Here is a 7,155-nt window from a genome sequence, read left to right as displayed (position 1 = left end):
GCAGGGAAACCAAGATTTAAAAAGCAGCCAAACATTTTAACATTATTTCCCCCCCTTTCCCCATTCCAACCATGTCTCAGTCCCTGTATCCCAGAGCCCTGTTGTTTCAAGGTTGTGTTTACATCATTATTTGTCTCTGTCCTGCTTATCCCATGAAAATGTGCCTAATTGTTTTCCCATCTGCCTTGTTCTTCCATTCTCCTTCCCCTTCTTGTGTATTGCCCCCTCCCTAGCACCCAAACTATCCTGTGTCTATTCCCTACCCTGTGCTCCACCTTCCCCTCCCTCCCCTCACCCGACCCCTCATGTTCCGGTAACCAGCAAAGAATCCCTCTTTAATATGGGGTTTTTTTCTTAGCCTTTTACAGTAGTGGTCCTATGCAGTATTTCCCCTTTTGCGACTGACTAATTTCCCTCAACATAATGTCCTCAAGGTTCATCCATGTTATGTAATAGCTTACAGCTTACTTGTTATTCTTCAAGGTAGCATAGCATTCCATTGTGTGTATGGACCACAGTTTGTTTATCCATTCTTCCATTGATTGACACTTAGGCTGTCTCCATCTTTTTGCTATTGTGAATAGTGCTTCTATGAATATTGGTATGCATATATCTATTCATGTATGGCTTGTATTTCTTGTGGGTAAATGCCAAGTAGAGAAATTGCTGGATCATAGGTGTCTCTAGTTCCAACCTTCTGAGGAAGCTCCATATTTGTTTCCAGAGAGTCATAATACAACTCTTGTGGTCTTCATTCATTAGTGTTTACTACACTACATTCATTAAGGAGCTCTGGTAGCATAGTGGTTACGAATCGGGCTGCAAACCTTAAGGTCAGCGGTTCGAAACCAGCCGCTCCGCGGGAGAAAGATGAGGCTTTCTACTCCTGTAAAGATTTACACCCCTTGGAAACCCTGTACTGGGTCGCTATGGGTCGGAACTGACTCGATGGCACTTAACAACAACAACAACAACACTACATTCATTAGTGTTTACTACACTGTTCTTGAGATATTCACAAATTTAGACGGAATATATTAAATTTAATATTTTAATAGTCATAGGGTCTTTTGATTTTCTTCAGTATCATCTTGAACTTGCATATAAGCAATCAACCTGTTTCACAATCGGCCCCCTTCTTGTTTTGGCTGATGATATTGAACTCTCAATTGTTTTATCCTACAGACATGGTGTTGGTAGTGGTATGTGTCATGGAGTCGGTTCCAACTCATTGCAACCCTGAAAGGTTGGAGGTGCAAACCCAATATAATCACTCTTCAGAATACAGAGTCACTATGAGTCAGACCCAACCAAAGAGACAACACTTAGCAATAACCATCTTCTCCTTATTCCCATAACTGCAATCTAATGTTCTACATATGAAAAGTTTTAAATCAGGTAATTTAATTAGAATTTTTTTCTTTTCAATAAATGGCAAACATCTCATTGTTTCTAACTATGAGTCTCATTTCATCTAATCTTTGAGAATTCTTCTAACTCTACTCTTCTGCAAAGCAAATAATTTATCTCCAAGTTATATATAGAACAGCACTCTAATTTAGCTGTAATACTTTAATTCCATAGTTTGCTTTTCAGTGTAAGTTCCCTATTTCTCTATTTTGCAGTGGTTGTCATTCTCTGTTGTGTCAGTTCCAAATCATAGTGACCTTATGTACCACAGAACAAAACAGAATCTGGTCCAGAACCATTGTTATAATTGTTATCAAATATGTATGTGCTCATTATCAGCAACTATGTCAACTCATTTTACTGAGGGTCTTATTGTATTTTGCTTATCTTGTACTTTACCAACTATGATGCTTTTCTGAGGAGACTGGTCCTGCCTGATAACATGTCCAAAGTATATGAGGCAAAGACCTGCCATTCCTTGTTTCCAAGGACCATTCTGTCTGTACTTTTGCCAACACTGTAATACATCAATTCTTTTCCAGATTTCCTTATTCATTTTCTAGTTTTAATATCTATATAAGGTCATTGAAAATACAATTACTTGAGTCAGACACACCTTATTCCTCAAAGTGACATCTTTGCTTTTAACAATTAAAAAGAGATCTTTTGCAGCATATTTTCTGTTCATTACATCATTTGTTTTTTGACTATTGCTTCTATGAACATTGATTGTGGATTCAAGTAAAATAAAATCCTTGACAGCTTCAATATCTTCTTTGATGTTTCAATGATGTTGCTTATTGGTCCAGTTGTGAATATTTTTGTTTTCTTCATGTTAAAGTGTAATCCATACTGATAGCTACACCTAACATATAGATCATAACCAGTAAGTCCTCCAAGTTCTCTTCAATTTCAGCAAGGAAGTTTGTGTCACCTGCATATTTTGGGTTTTTGATACAGTGTTAATGTGACTGCCTTCAATCCTAATGCCATGTTATTTTTTATATAGTCCAGCTTCTCTGATTATTTGCTCACCGTATATACTGTATGATTATGGTGAAAGGATAGAATTCTGATGAACATCTTTCCTGATTTTAAACTATTCAATATTATCATGTTCTGTCCAAAGGACTGCCACTTTGTCTAGGTACAGGTACCATATAAACACAATTAAGTATTCTGGTATTCCTTCTATTCGACCCAATAATTTTCATAATTCATTATGATCGACACAGTCAAATGCTTTTGGATAGCCAATGAAATACAAGTGAACATCTTTCTGTTATAATTTTTCTTTTGCCAAGATCTATGTGATATCAGCAATGATATCTTTCATTCCACATCCTCTTCTGAATCCAGCTTGAATTTCTGACGTCTCCCCATGGAAGCACTGCAACAATTGTTTTTGAATTATCTTCAACAAAACTTTACTTGCATATGATATTTGTGATAGTGTTTTATGTTTTTCTTATGTTCATGTATCACCTTTCTTTGGAATGGGAACAAATAAGAATCTTTTTCAATTGGTTGATCACATACTTGATATCTCGTCAATTCCAGAAGTCTTGCTTTTGTCACAATGCCTTGAGTGCAACTTGTACTTCTTTTTACATATCATAATGTCTTGATCATATGTGATCTCCTGAAATGATTGAGTATTGAACAATTATTTTAAGTACAGTTACACTGTGTATTTTTTCCATCTTCTTTTGATACTGTCTGATCTGTTCAATATTTGCCCTTCAATATAACAACTTGAAATTTAACTTTTTTCTTCAGTTTTTTCATCTTGAGAACTATCAAGCATTTACTTCCATTTTCACTTACTAAACTACAGGTCATTGCACATTTCATTACAATACTTACTTTGTCTTTTAGAGATACCCTTTGAAATCTGTTCAATTCTTTTACTTCATCATTTTATTTGCTTTAGCTACCCTATGGTCTAGGTGTGGCTCTGTAGGATAAGCACTGGACTGCTAATCACAGGATGACAGATAAAACCCACTGGTTACTAACTGAAACCTTTATGGGGTGGGGGGAGGGTTATGAGTGAGAACTGATTCGACAGCACACACAGTAGCAACTCTGTATTTGAGACTAAAGGTTAGAATTTCTTCTAACATTTTCTTCTAACACCCATTTTTATCTTTTCTTTTTTGAACTTTTAATGACTTTTTGCTTTCTTTGTTTGTAATATCTTTGATGGCATCCCTATTTATCCTATAACTCCCTGGTCTTCAGTCATTGGTATTTATCAAATCTCTCTGATGATCTCTAAATTCAGGTGGGATATATTCAAATGTAGCAGCGATTGTGAGATTGGCACAGGACCAAACAATGTTTCATTCTGTTGTGTGTAGGGTTGCTATGAGTCAGTATCAACTCGATAGCAACTAACAAAAACAACAACATATTTGAGGTCATATTTTGGCTCCTGTGGACTTTTAAAAATATTTCTTCCGCTTCAATTTGAATTCGTATATGAACAATTGACTTTCTGTTCCACAGTTGGCCAATGGCTCTGTTCTGACTGATCATATTGAACATCTCTATTGTGTCTTTCCAAAGGCACAATTGACATGATCCCTGTGTTTTCCATCTGGTATAATACCTATGTGTAATCACTATTCCTGTTGCTTAAAAAAGGGTAATTGCAATGAATAAGCTGTTGTTTTTGCAAAATTCTACCATGTGATATTCATCATTGTTTCTATCGCTAAGGTCATATTTTTCAACTATCTCCATTTTTGATTACTTAAATATCAAAAGATATTATTAAGCTTGGTACACAGCAATGATTATAAATATTTAAGAGGCCATACAGTATTTTTAATACTTCCACATCAGCAATTATAATGTATATGCCAAAAAGTTGTGTTCTTTGGGGAATACATACCTATTATATGAACATTAAAGTCCTATCAATTTGAACAGTTTTCATTAATAAATTCAAAAGATTTTCTTTACTGAATTACTTGTATAACCCTTTAATAAATGACTCATATTTGTAAATGTTGAAGATTGGAAAATAGCATCAATAAAATTCCAAATAACTAGAACATTTATATTTTATTTTGAAACATGTTTTATATTCTCTATGTTTTCCATATAATTTACTGTGATAGTACTATATTTCATGGGACAAATACAAAAAGGAATTTATTGTGAGGAAGGATTTAAAGCAAAATCCTGGGATTTTTGTATTAATAATTTATTTTCTGTATTGATTGACTATTTAGTAAAGAATTTTGAAAGTATCAAAAATATTTCAGGTAATCAAATACTTTTCATAACCAATATCAAGTTATTTAGAACTGTTATTTTATCTAATTGTAGACACTTTTGTCTTTTTGACAAATATTTATGAACCAAAAATTTCCTTAACTTGGTTACACTGAGGTATCAGAAGTGTCTTTCTAAAAGTCAAGATTTCCCCCAAAGTAACTGAGGGGTGTGGCCAAGGGAATAGAAAATTAATCCAATCTGGAAGGTTCAGATTTGGTTTACATCTATCCTACTGACAGTGATTTATTTCTGTACACTGCAGTTTCAGAACAATGACAAAACCAGTCCAGAATGATGGTGCTGCAGATTGGCACCACAATTTTCTACTGCTTGCAACCAATGTATAAAACGACAACTTTGTTGTCAGAATTGAAACCGTGGTATAACCAGCGAAGAAGATTTTGATGAGTTCATGTGTGAAAGCAACTAGAGGCCTGAGGAATGACTGGGAAAACTGAGTCTTTTCCTTTTAAGTAAGTACATTTAGGACCGGCTATCCCTGAGCTAACATCAGATGCTTTAGGACTCAAAGCCATGAAGAGGTGTGATTGACATTTTTCTTAACTTCACATTATTTGAAAAGGAAACACTCAAGTATTTGATGTTTTCAAGAAAGAATATGGCAAGAAGAGAGAGAATATTTATTTAAATCTATGTTGATGTATTAATTATCTGTAAAAGGAAATTATTTGACTAAGTTTTGCTTCTTATTTTACTGGTATAACAGAATTTATCTGAAAATATACATATGTTTCACCAACAAATCCATATACCTGTCTTTAGGACTGTGTCCATATTCTCTGCCATTCATTATATTATGATCAGTAAACTTTGTCCCTCTTTTATAAGGCCAACCCTTTACTTGTGTACAGAATCCATTTCATGTGTATTTTTAAAAGAATCCCTTCTATAAATCTTTTTTCTTTTCAACATCACAAATTCGTCTCTTTGTGCATCATCATTCCCATATGTATATGACCTTTATATGGAATTTTTCATCTTAATTTATAAAAATATTTGCTGATTCCATGAAACCTACAATCTGTCTTATCTATTTGCTTTTGCTAATGATGGTGGTGGTGGTGGTGTGCCATGGAGTCGGTTCTGACTCATAGCCACCCTACATAGGGTTTTCAAGGCTGTAAATCTTTACAGGAGCCAAAAGCCTCATCTTTCTCCTGCAAAACAGCTGGTCATTTCAAACTGCTGACTTTGAGGTTAGCAGCCCGATTTGTAACCACTTCACTACTGGAGCTCTTGCTCTTGTTGATAGGAGGAAAAATATTCTCAAGAGATTAGACTACATTATCTTTTCATGAGCATACTCTTGAATTAATGCTTAGTCAGGATTTTGTTCCTACCATCATACAAACTTTGTTGTTGTTCTTGTTAAGTGCAGTCAAGTCAGTTCTAACTCATAGCTATTCTGTATATCTGTATATGGTTTCTGATGTAAGACTGGTGAGTTTGAACAGCTGACCTTGTGTTTCAAACTGAATTTGTGGTCCAATCCTTATCCTACAGTGCAACCACAAGATCCCCATACACACTATTACTTCCTGAAATTACCACTGGTCACTGGTTACTCTTTGCTATGTACTATGAGTAAATTACTTTACGTGGTTCTTGTAGCAGCTGTATCATCTGTGAATCCGTACATCATGATTGGGTTTGATTTCTCAAATAAAGTGTTTATAATCCATCAAGAGGAGTAGAAATCATGTTAATAATAAAAATAAGGCACACAGCACCTTTGTGTAGGTGGGCCATATAAATGAGGTGTATGGAACACTAATAGGAAGATTAGTCAGTCTTTCCATTCCACCAGCCTTAAAATGTGCCATTACAGAAGCAGATGAGGTAGAGGTTTTCACTGTGACAAAGATATGAAACTAGCAATAGAATGAGCCTTTTGGACATGGGATCCCTGCACTGAGAATCTTTTAGGCCAAGAAGACAGAAAGAAAGCTGTACCACTGGAGACTGTGAGTGATGGTGTTAAGCAGCAGCAGAGAAAGCACAACAGCAGAGCCAAGGGAACGCCTCAAGATGGTACAATGGGCTTCCCAATCTATGAAGCAAGGTGACTACATGGGTATTCTGACCATCAGAGCAAGAAATATGAGCAACTTAGAACTGACGCTTGTTGGTGGAATGAGTGCCCTGGACACTTACTGGTGGAGCTAAAGAGCTTTGTATACACTTATCTGAGTAGCTCAGAGATTGGATTTAGGGACCAAGGGGCCAAGGAGCTGAGGATCAAAGAGTGAGGCCTGACTGTAGACATGGCTGTGAAGAGGCTATTCTGAATGAAGAACTGTATCCTGAATTATTTCTGACCCTGAATTATAGCCTGCTAGGAGCTCTGGTAGCATAGTGGTTACGAATTGGGCTGCAAACCTTAAGGTCAGTGGTTCGAAACTACCAGCCGCTCCACGGGAGAAAGATGAGGCTTTC

This window comes from Chrysochloris asiatica, unplaced genomic scaffold (genome assembly GCF_000296735.1).
Source record: "Chrysochloris asiatica unplaced genomic scaffold, ChrAsi1.0 scaffold00002, whole genome shotgun sequence".
NCBI classification, from domain to species: domain Eukaryota; kingdom Metazoa; phylum Chordata; class Mammalia; order Afrosoricida; family Chrysochloridae; genus Chrysochloris; species Chrysochloris asiatica.
This window is presented reverse-complemented; position numbering follows the sequence as displayed.